The sequence below is a fragment of the Magnolia sinica genome, chromosome 7, assembly GCF_029962835.1.
Source record: "Magnolia sinica isolate HGM2019 chromosome 7, MsV1, whole genome shotgun sequence".
NCBI classification, from domain to species: Eukaryota; Viridiplantae; Streptophyta; class Magnoliopsida; order Magnoliales; family Magnoliaceae; genus Magnolia; species Magnolia sinica.
In genome coordinates, this window is record NC_080579.1 from 76272184 (window position 1) to 76284254 (window position 12071).

A 12071-nucleotide genomic window follows, 5' to 3' on the forward strand; every position below is an offset into this window, starting at 1 on the left:
TGGGAATAGTTTTAGGTTATAAGTATAGGTTTAGGTTAGGTTATAGGTTAAGGTTTAGGGATTTGAGTTTAGGCTATAGGTTTAGGCTTAGGTTTAGGGAATTGAGTTTAGGTTATAGGTTTAGGGAAAGGTTAGGTTTAGGTTATAGGTTTTGGGATTTGGGAATAGTTTTAGGTTATAAGTATAGGTTTAGGTTAGTTTATCGGTTAAGGTTTAGGGATTTGAGTTTAGGCTATAGGTTTAGGTTTAGGTCTAGGTTTAGGGATTTGAGTTTAGGTTATAGGTTTAGGTTTACATTTTAAGTTTAGGTTTAGGTTTAGGTTTGGTTTTTGGGATTTAAGAATGGGTTCAGGTTTAGGTTATAGGTTTTGGTTTCGGTTTAGGTTATAGGTTTTGGGATTTGATAATGGGTTCGGGTTTAGGTTATAGGTTATAGGTTTTGGTTTTGGTTTAGATTATAGGTTTTGATTTAGGTTATAGGTTAACGGTTTAGGTTAAGGTTTAGGTTTAGGTTATAGGTTTTTTGGATTTGAGAATGGGTTCGGGTTTAGGCTATAGGTTTTGGTTTTGGTTTAGGTTATAGGTTTTGGTTTAGGTTATAGGTTTTAGGTTTAGGTTATAGGTTATAGGATTTGAGACTGTGTTCGGGTTTAGGTTATAGGTTTTGGTTTTGGTTTTGGTTATATGTTTTGATTTAGGTTATAGGTTATAGGTTTAGGTTTTAGGTTTTGGTTTTGGTTTTGATTTAGGTTATAGGTTATAGGTTTAGGTTAAGGTTTAGGGAAAGGTAATAGGTTTTGATTTATGTTATAGGTTATAGGTTTAGGTTTTAGGTTTAGGTTTAGGTTTTAGTTTTGATTTAGGTTATAGGTTATAGGTTTAGGTTTAGGTTTAGGTTTAGGTTATAGGTTTTGGGATTTAAGAATGGGTTCGGGTTTAGGTTATAGATTTTGGTTATAGGTTATAGGTTTATGTTAAGGTTTAGGTTTAAGTTATAGGTTTTAGGATTTGAGAATGGGTTCGGGTTTAGGTTATAGGTTTTGGTTTTGGTTTAGGTTTAGGTTATAGGTTTTAAGATTTGAGAATGGGTTATGGTTTAGGTTTAGGAAATGGGGTTCAGGTTTGGGATTGGGTTTAAGTTTGGGTTTTCAAGTTTATGTTTAGGTTTAGGTTAGGGAGTTGAGATTAGGATTAGGTGTAGGTTTAGCTTTAGGGAATTGAGTTTAGGTTATAGGTTTAGGGAAAGGTTAGGTTTAGGTTATAGGTTTTGGGATTTGGGAATAGTTTTAGGTTATAAGTATAGGTTTAGGTTAGGTTATAGGTTAAGGTTTAGGGATTTGAGTTTAGGCTATAGGTTTAGGAGTAGGTGTAGGTTTAGCTTTAGGGAATTGAGTTTAGGTTATAGGTTTAGGTTACAGGTTTTGGGATTTGGGAATAGTTTTAGGTTATAAGTATAGGTTTAGGTTAGGTTATAGGTTAAGGTTTAGGGATTTGAGTTTAGGCTATAGGTTTAGGTTTAGGTCTAGGTTTAGGTTTAGGGAATTGAGTTTAGGTTATAGGCTTTGGGATTGGAGAATAGTTTTAGGTTATAAGTATAGGTTTAGGTTAGGTTATAGGTTAAGGTTTAAGGATTTGAGTTTAGGCTATAGGTTTAGGTTTAGGTCTAGGTTTAGGGATTTGAGTTTAGGTTATAGGTTTTGGTTTAGGTTTTAGGTTTAGGTTTAGGTTTAGGTTTGGGTTCAGGTTTAGGTTATAGGTTTTGGTTTCGGTTTAGGTTATAGGTTTTGGGATTTAATAATGGGTTTGGGTTTAGGTTATAGGTTATAGGTTTTGGTTTTGGTTTTGGTTATAGGTTTTGATTTAGGTTATAGGTTAACGGTTTAGGTTAAGGTTTAGGTTTAGGTTATAGGTTTTTTAGATTTGAGAATGGGTTCGGGTTTAGGCTATAGGTTTTGGTTTTGGTTTAAGTTATAGGTTATAGGATTTGAGAATGTGTTCGGGTTTAGGATTTAGGATATAGGTTTTAGTTTAGATTATGGGTATGGTCCCTGCAAATACAGATATAAACACGGCCATCTGGCACAAATGGCCAAGCCCTTCCAATGTTGTCCATAAAAAATGGACAGCTTCATCATGGTCATAACAGCGGTTCCCTCCTTCTAGGGACCCCCGCTCATCCGAATAGATCCGACGCACATCCGGGTCTGCTCCATTAATTTTGAGCAAATACATAAACACGGCCTATCCAAATGGCCAGGCCCCTCCAATGCTGTCTATAGGAAATGGACAGCTTCATCATGGTCATAACTGCGGTTCCCACCTTCCAGGGACCCCCGCTCATCCGGATAGCTCTGACGCACATCCGGGTCTGCTCCATTAATTTCGAGCAAATTTAATGGAGCAAATACATAACCACTTGGCCCCAAATACTTACTTTATAAAAGAAAATTTTCTCTGTTTTCTCAAATTTTCCATTTCGATCTTTTTTGGCCCAAATCCATGTCAATGCATGAAAATCATGCATAATACATGAGGGAAATTACAACATAGATATCATGCACATGATATCACATAATGTATTGTTTGATGAACTACATATGTGCATACTTGACAAGAGATGTACCAGATGCTTAAATCTGAAATATACAGCTCTAACCCTCCCACATGCAACATCCACCTGAAAGAATGCGCATAACTGTCATGCTTGAGTAATCAATACAGGAATGTATAACATCTACCTGTACTTTAAAGCAAATAGCACCCTGCCAAATTAAATGCTTCTTAGAAGTTGAAGTCATTAGAGATCGATATACTTTAAAGGGATTAATAGATAACACCAAATCTGGCCACTGTTGACATTTTTAGAAGAATTATAAGAAGGGTAGTACAGGCTCCACCAATGAGGTCAATCAATCATAGTGTGAAGAGCATCGCACATCAGTGTCTTATGAATATCTTTTGCAGTCTTGAGTTCCAAAAGGATGTTAATAGATGTTTTCCGGAGCTAAGATTTTCTTCATGTAAACAAGTGTAAGTAGATCCATCAGAAAGAAATCCCAGATGAATAACCATATCTGGTTGTATCAGTGTTGGAAAGTCAACTATCAACTGCCAGATAAGTCCTAGAATATAGAAGACATGCATAAAATCAACAAATAGTTATGAAGAGACTTAGATCTAGGTTGCTCCCTACGGTTCCATGTTCCAATCGCATGCAGCGGCAACAAGTTTAGTAATAGGGGTACCATGGTAGAAGAGTTCATCTACTAAAATTTCATATACTTGTTAAAATAGCTCCACCAATAGAAAAGGGCTTACTCAATTGCCACGAATTGATTGGACTAAATTTAGGAGCGACTTGGAAAAGGTTAACAAGATTCTCAATGCAAGATTCATTGTAAAGTTAACATTATAACGTTGAAAGATACACAAGCATACAAATTTTAATTTATAAAGTAGTAAAAAAAAAAAGAAAAAAAAAGAAGAAGAAAAAGAGGACCCAACATGCTATATGAGGCAAACTGTTAGGTAGTTAGAAAGCAGCATGAGCAGAGATTTGGGTGTTGTAGAGATGAGAATGTGGAGATGAAATTGTGTGAAGACAACGATAAGTTTAGAACCTGCAGTATGGTTTTTTTTTTTTCCTAATGAAAATGGCTCTATTGTTAGCTGGTACATAATCTAAGTCATATGTTATTTTAAGTAATACTCACCATTTGCTTCCCATGGGATTAAGCAACGCGGACAGTGAGCCATGTCAAAGGCTCTAGATGATTAAGGGAGCTGTATGGTTCCAAGCACACCAATAACTGCAGGCACACCTCTTTCCAAAGAAAATTGCACTTGTGCCTCATGTGAGTCCCTCAGTGCAAAGGACATTGCCAATACATTTCTTTTCAACAGGTAAGCACCCCAGCTTGCAACCTGCGCACAGTTTCAAAGTTAGCTGATAAACTACAACTAACGCAGTATCCTGAAAACTATCGTGTATTAAAAAACTGTTTGATAAACTACAACTAACGCAGTATCCTGAAAACTGTCGTGTACTAAAAAACTGGCCCAGTCAGATCGACTCCATCCAACTTGGCTGACTTTAATCAATAACTTGGTTAAAAATTAACCAGAATTGGTTGGAGCACATTCCATCCAAGGTGTGGTCTATCAGATCAACAAGCTGGATCACTAGACCATGCCCGCACTTGTAAATAGGTATAATTGATTTCTTCTACATGACCATTTAAGGTTATTGACATTGACAGCCATTAAAACATTCCAAGAACTTTTTTTAAAGTAGTACAAGAACATAGATATGAACTTTAAAAGCTAGTAGCAGTAAGTGATGAATGAAAAGGAATGAGCTTTCAAATCTAGTACACAAAGAATTGAGATACCATACCTTGAAGTAGCAGACATGAGAAGGCATTGGTAGCGTCGAGGGACATGTGGGATAAGGGCTTTTAAGTCATCTTCGTAGCCATATGACAAAAGGAGATCTGCCTGGAAAATATAAATTAAGTATTATTCTTGCAAAAGAAACCACACGCACAAAAAAAAAACCCACATTCCATAGTTGAATAAAAGAGGAGATAAGTAGGTAAAACTTAACATCAATAAAACCTTGATACCATCCAATACAATTTGAAATGCATTCAAATGAAAAAGATAAATATAGAGAAGCTTTTCAAAATTAACAAGATTTAAAAATTAAAACAATTCGAGCTTCAACTAATATGAAGCATATGTAAGTGTCAAGTTTCTAAACCAAAAACCAAACAACAAGCTAGGCACCATATAAACCTCTTGGACAAAATCAACCTGACACTAAAGTTTGGAGATGCTAAGCACAAAGTTATATTGTGCTAAAAATAAGAGTAAGAGTGATTTTCTTAGACAGTGGGTGGTAAGTGTGTGAAATGGAATGAACTGAAAAGGCATTTAGAAGAATTCAGCATACCCCAAAACCAGTGTCCAGTGCAGTCCTGTCACATTAAATTCACTTGATCAATGAGGAGCTTCCAGTTTGATGAGCTTCAGCAATGACCGGTGTTTACTTACCTGGAATGGACCAGACTGTAGGATTGGTTGAGATCAGAACTCATCACTGAAACAGGATGGGTTTTAGCTGGGACTGAAACTCCTCAGTGAAATGGGTCAGTTCACCAAAAATACAAGAATACCATTTTATTTAGAACATGAAAGTTCAACAGTCAAAGCTCAAACACAACATGCATTCACAAGAGACAATACAGGTCAGGCAACCAGATCAAAATTGAATTGAACTTGAACTCAATGATGTTTTATAAGGAAATAATCGATACTTATCATGCATTTGACTTAACACAACACAACATAGATCAATACCAGAGGGAAAAATATGCAACAAGACCATGTAAAAGAATAACAAAGAATTCACTAATCTAAATCGAAGAAGCCCTATACCTGCTAGTAGCTTACTTCAACAAAAGAGGGCGTATTTTGACATGAATGGGCAATGTGGACACAAAACGCAAACATAACCATGAGACTTCATCACTCCATGAAGTTAAACATCTATTAGATGTCTTTCTCCACAATATATCCATGTAATAAGGGTCAAGTGAATAGCCAGACAACATGTGAACAACAGATTGATTTTTAACAGCAGCGTCAGTTATAACTTGTAAATGCATACTCATACTCTTCACATGATCTTTAGCAACTTCACAAGTAGATATATATATATATATATATATATATATATATATATATATATATATATATATATATATATATATTAAATACCTAGTATGTCTAAGATTATTATTTTTTCATGCATACTCATACTCTTTACATGATCTTTAGCAACTTCACAAGTAAATACCACATTTAGTAGCATCTCAAGCAAGAGATTGGCTAATAATTATTTTAAGGAAAAATCATGTGTAAAGGAAATTAAGAATCAACATTATCCAATTTGTATTACATTAGAAACTTTCAAGCAATTCCCTTCATTAGGGGAAAACTATATATACATGTCTATTGGAAGATATAGACAGTTGTAGGTGTTAACTTGGTTGAAATGTGAAAAAACAAATCCCAAACAAATGAATTAATTTCATATATTATCGAATGTTGAGAATTTATCAAAGCCAAATAAAAAGTTTTTTTTTTTTTTTTAAAAAAGAGGGTCAGCATATTAAGAATTTAGTTAAAAATTGTCTAAGAAAATCATCTCACATGCAAATCCATACCTAAGAAAATAACATTAAGTTTCATAAGAGGGAAGTATTTCAGCATTCATTGAGTATATCCATAGGAACTTTCCAGTTGTGCAATGAACAATGGTCCATTACCAACTCGACAGTAAATGTGGCTATACGGTCAGTGAATCCTGACTGTCCAAATGGTTGGCACTAGTATGGATGGCCCATGATATAAAGGCCAATCTAACTGAAAAAATAATAGCAAGTAGTTAAAAAACTTCCCCCTTTCTAATACAGAGTTAAAAGGACTTGAATTAAGGATACAATATCCCTAGATACTATTACCTACATGGACTTGAATAAAAAATAAAATAAAATAGAAGATACAATGGAATATTGATTTTTGGTTGAATGTAACCATGGTTATACTTTCTTTCTTCCCTTTGTAATTGTTGGCCACGATCTTTCCATCTTGGAGATTTTGGTTCATGCCAATCTAAAGTGTGGCCATATATCAGTAGTCCAGATCACTAAATCATGGGCCCCAATTGTAGGAACCAAAACCTAGAACAATATGGTGTAAGCATTCTTTAATAAATCAAGTAATAACCCCAGCCAGCATGCACACAATGAATGGAAAAACATAGTAAATAGAAGGCTAGTTATATGAGCAAAGAACCAATGTCATCTCTTACTCAAATGGACAGGCCTTAACAGCTAAAATACACCATTCACATGATCCTAACCATTGGATTAAAGGACTTCCAATGGTTATAAATGAACAATTACAAAAGATCCGGCCAAGGGTCCACATTCAATAGACAAAAGTCACCAAACAGGCACTTGGGAAAATCTTCTCTTTATCCATGAGATTCCCACCACCTCTCTTCTTGACATTTCTTCAAACAAGCACTGTGCATCATCCATCTTCCCATAACTTGTGTATAGTTCAACTTGTGTATACTTAATTACCACTAGTATTCCTATGGTAATTATGCGGACTTTAAAAAGTAACTCATGCTCCTCATTTGTGGCACTGATGTACGGGTTTCTGCATCAAATGGTGAATCCATTGGAACTGTGCATATTTAAATTCACACTAATAGAGCAATCCCAACCAATGAGAACCAAATACCCAAAACAAACAATAGGGGACTCAAGTACAATTCCACATATAACAAGGAATAACCCAAGGAAATAAGCAAAAGTAATATTAAAGTAGCACCAGAATAAGAGCATTAAAAACAAATCTCAAGAAATGCACAAAGATATTAGATGAAAATGCACAAAGTTATTAGACGAAAATGCACCAAATATCATGATTAATCATTCTAATTTCAGTATAAAATCTCATGAAATTTTATGATATTTGAATCAACCCAAAAATTGAAGCAAATTCAAAACTCAAGTGGGCAGATTGAACGCCCACCGTTGAGACATTCTTGAGGCCACAAGTTTTTCATCATGCCAAAGTTGTCGTGTTTTAAATTCATGCCAATGAGAATGACCTTGTGAGCAATTTGAATGCGCATAGACATTACAATAGACCTCAGAAAGGTTTCAACAGTAAGCTATTATCTCCCACTTTTTCCCATCGAATGGTCTACTTGAGCTTTGGATCCACCTCAGTTTTGGGCTCATGTATGGCACTGCAAGAAAAGTCCATATGGTAATGCCACCAGCTTGACTGAGCCACGGAAGTTTTCGATTGTGAAGATATATTTTTTTCTTCCATCTTTTATCTCATGAACAGGTTGAATGGCATATAAACATCACAATGGGTCACTGGAAGTCTCCCTTGGTGTGGCCCACTGAGTCGTGGATCTGCATAATTTTAGTGCATCATGTGGCTCATAATCTAAGATAAAAGCTGTGAAAATGGGGAACTGATTTAGGAGGAATTACATATGTGGCGCCATGCGTCTGCTGATGGTTCAATAATATAGACCATTCATGTCCATTTCGTCCATGGTTAAAAAGACTGATCAGCGACTCCCATCATCTCATTTGGCCCTGAGTCCAGTTCCCACTCGCCCAAGTCAGAGCTGACTCAGCTTATCTTGCTTGAGTTGAGGGTAACTCAGATTTGACTTATGTTGTTAAACCAGATTGGGTCCAACTGAGTCGGTGTTGACTCGTCAGAGTAGCACTCCACACAGATGATTCCTAAAACCATGATTCCACAGTTGGGATTTGAGCTAGATATATGTAAAATTTACAGACATTATGTCTACAGTTCATTTGAAGAGCCCTATGACAGATCAACCACCATAAACAATTAGAAGAAAATGGAATAGGGTTTGGACATTCAATATTCGAGAGAGAGAGAGAGAGAGAGAGAGGAGAGATACCAAGGACGACAAGGGGCTGACGGGAAGAAACCCTTTGTTTTTACCTGACGGGAAGAAACCTTCCGTCCACAACGAGAGTGGCAATGAGATGGGAAGAAATGCTCTATTTTTTCCTGATAGGAAGAAGGCCTTCCATCCACAAGGAGAGTGGCAACAAGATTGAGTGAGCGAGCATGAGAGAGCGAGAGGGAGAGGGAGACGGTGAGGGAGAACGAGAGGGAGGGTTTTTTGTTCTTTTAAAGCGAGAGGGAGAGGAGTGACAGAGGGTTTAGGCGGCCAAAATTCTAATGACCGCCAAAACGATTTTAAGGGCAGGCGTTTAATCCTCCACTGCTTTATACAGTGTGGTCCACTTGATTTTTTGATCTGTCTTATTTTTTGTCTCAAGCCTTACGACGAGGTCACCAAGTGGATAGACGGTTTGGATATAACTCATACGCCATGATAGGACCCACACAACTTGGTGACGTCAACACACCAAATCATGTGTGTGCGCCAATTCGCTTCCAAGCTTGGGCCATATTTTGGATGGTGATCTTTAGGGCTACGTGGGGGCCACCATGATGGATGTGTCTTATCCATGCAGTCTATTCATTTATGCAACCATGGATAGGACAGGAAACCAAAAATGAGGTAGATTGAAGGCCCAAGTCAACCACACCACTCCAAAATAATTTTCAACAACCTGCACATAATTTTCAGTGTTTACTATTGTGTGGTCCACTTGAGGCCTCAATATGCCTCCTTTTTAGGGCAAATACACTAAAATACGATATCAAAACAGATGGACGGCTTAGATAAAATAAATACATTACGATGGGCCCCACTAAGACCCCTATGAGACTGTAAAGCGTGGTGGTGGGTAGTAGGCTATAGCTATGGATTTAATCTGTAGCTATTTAGCTATGGATTAAATCCATAGCCATAGACCTCTATAGTCTGTAGCCTTTGCTCATTTTTTTGGTAATGTCACTTTCGGGCCAATCTGGATGAGGGAAAACACATAGATCAGCCTGATTTTCTAGATGGGTGGCCCACCCACATGGACACCCACTATGATGTATGTATTTTATCCATGCCAACCACCACGTGGGACCCACCAAATGCAGTATGTTATCCAGGCCATCCGTCCACACTCGGACGTGAGGCCATGTTAGGAATTGCCTCATCCAGGTCGTCCGTTCGCTGGAAGTCCAGCCGGCGTGGACGAAGTAGGAAACAAATATCAATTTTAATCTAAAGCTATTGTGGGCCACACGTGTGGACCCACTTGATGTTTGTACCTTACATCCTCACCATCTAGACCTTAGAGGTGGAGGGGTTAGCCATGATGTATGGGTCTTATCCTCACTGTTTATCCTGCTGGATGGTGGTACCCACCTCATTGTATATATTTTATACCCATGTTGTCCACCCATTTACTAGACGTGGGACCCACCCCACATGTGTTGTACGTGTGGGGGTGGGGCCCACCTTGAGGTACGTGTTATATTTATATCGTTCAGCCTGCTGGACGTGGGACTCCACAGCAGCCGAGGCAGAAGTTTCGGCCACAGCAGTAGCAAAGACCTCAGAGGGAATAGACACCTCTACATCTAGCTCAGGATATATTCTACATGGCTCAGCAAGACCCGTAGTCATCTCGAGTTGTTCAGGGTATTCTTCCTGTCTCTGCGTGCATCGCTCGAGTTCTATTTGATTTTGGTGCTTCGCATTCTTTTATATTCGAGGACTTCTACATTTCGACTGGATTGTCATTAGAGTCTGCTCGTGAGGCATTGTGAGTGTCGACACCCTTAGGGAAGACCGCAGTATTAGGCTGATTTTGTTTGTCTTACTCCATGTTGGTGGGGGAGACTTTCTTGCCTACCGACTTGTTTGTGCTGCTGATGTTAAAGTTTGACGTCATCTTGGGTATGGATTGGCTCGCCGAGTACCACGCCGTTCTGGACCGTTCTGTGAGGACTGTCACATTCTGTATACCTGGCTTGCCACAGTTCCAGTTCGTAGTCAAGCCCAGAGGAGAATCGTGATCTTGTTTGATGTTGTGTGCCGTAGAAGAGCCTATAGCAGTGAGCATTGATCAGTTACAATTGTTTGTGATTTCCTCGATGTATTTAAGGAGATTCCGGGGTTGCCGCCACGCCAGCATACTAAGTTTCATCTTGATCTTGTGCCTGGTACTTCGCCTATCTCGAAGGCCCCGTATCATATGACACTGATGGAGTTGTAGGAGCTGCAACGGCAGTTGGACGAGTTGCGTGAGCTAGGTTTTATCCATCCGAGTAGTTCACCGTGGGAGCACTAGTACTATTTGTCAGAAATAAGGATGGCTCATTAAGGCTCTACGTAGATTACCGCGAGCTCAACGGGGTCACGATCAAGAACAAGTATTCTCTCCCGAGGATCGATGATTTATTTGATCAACTGTAGGGTGCACAGTTCTTTTTGAAGATTGACTTGTGGTCTGGTTATCATTAGATTCAGGTCTAAGAGGAGGACATCCTGAAGACAGCTATCTGGATGCGCTAAGGTCACTTTGAGTTTCAGGTCATGTCCTTCAGACTGACTAATGTGCTCGAGATATTCATGTAGTTAATGAATGAGGTCTTCTATCCTTATCTCGATCAGTTTGTTGTGGTCTTCATCGATGACATTCCAATCTATTCGAAGACTCACGAGGACCAGGAACAGCATTTGGAGATTGCCTTGCAGACCCTTTGTGCCCATTAGCCATATGCGAAGCTGGAGAAGTGTGAGTTTTGGCAGCAGAAGGTGAAGTTCCTCAGTCATGTGGTGATAAGGGAGGGTGCCGTAGTGGACCCCTCGAAGATAGATGTAGTGCGTTAGTGAGGCCAGCTCACGATCGCATCTAAGATCCGAAGTTTTCTTGGCTTGGCGGGATATTATTGACGCTTTATCGAGGGATTCTTTCATATCGCAGCACCGCTGACCAAGTTGACCCAGAAGGGCACAAATTTTGTATGCAGTGATGCCTATGAGTGAGCATTTATGGAGATGAAGGACAATTTGACGTTCGCACCAGTCCTCACTCTTCCCTTTGGGAGTGAAGGATTCGTGGTTTTTATCAATGCCTCGCATATTGGTTTGGGTTCTGTCCTGATGTAACATGGGAAACCGGTGACCTTCGTGTCTCACCAGCTTAAGGTCCATGAGGTGAACTACCCCACACATGATTAGAGTTAGCAGCAATCGTCTTCACACTGAAGGTGTGGAGGCACTATCTCTATGGGGTCAGGTTCAAGCTCTTCTCCGACCACAAGAGCCTGAAGTATCTTTTCTTATAGTCCGATTTAAACATGCGGCAGAGATGTTGGATAGAGCTCTTAAAGGACTATGATTTTGATCTTCAGTACCATTTGGGCAAGGCGAATGTGGTAGCGGATGCCCTTAGCTGTCAGTCACGAGGCTTGGTCGCACATATGATGATTCATGAGTGAAAGATGCTCGGGGATATTGCAGCGAATGACTTCGAGTTTAGTCTGTTGTCTACTATCATTTAGCTATTGAGCATGTC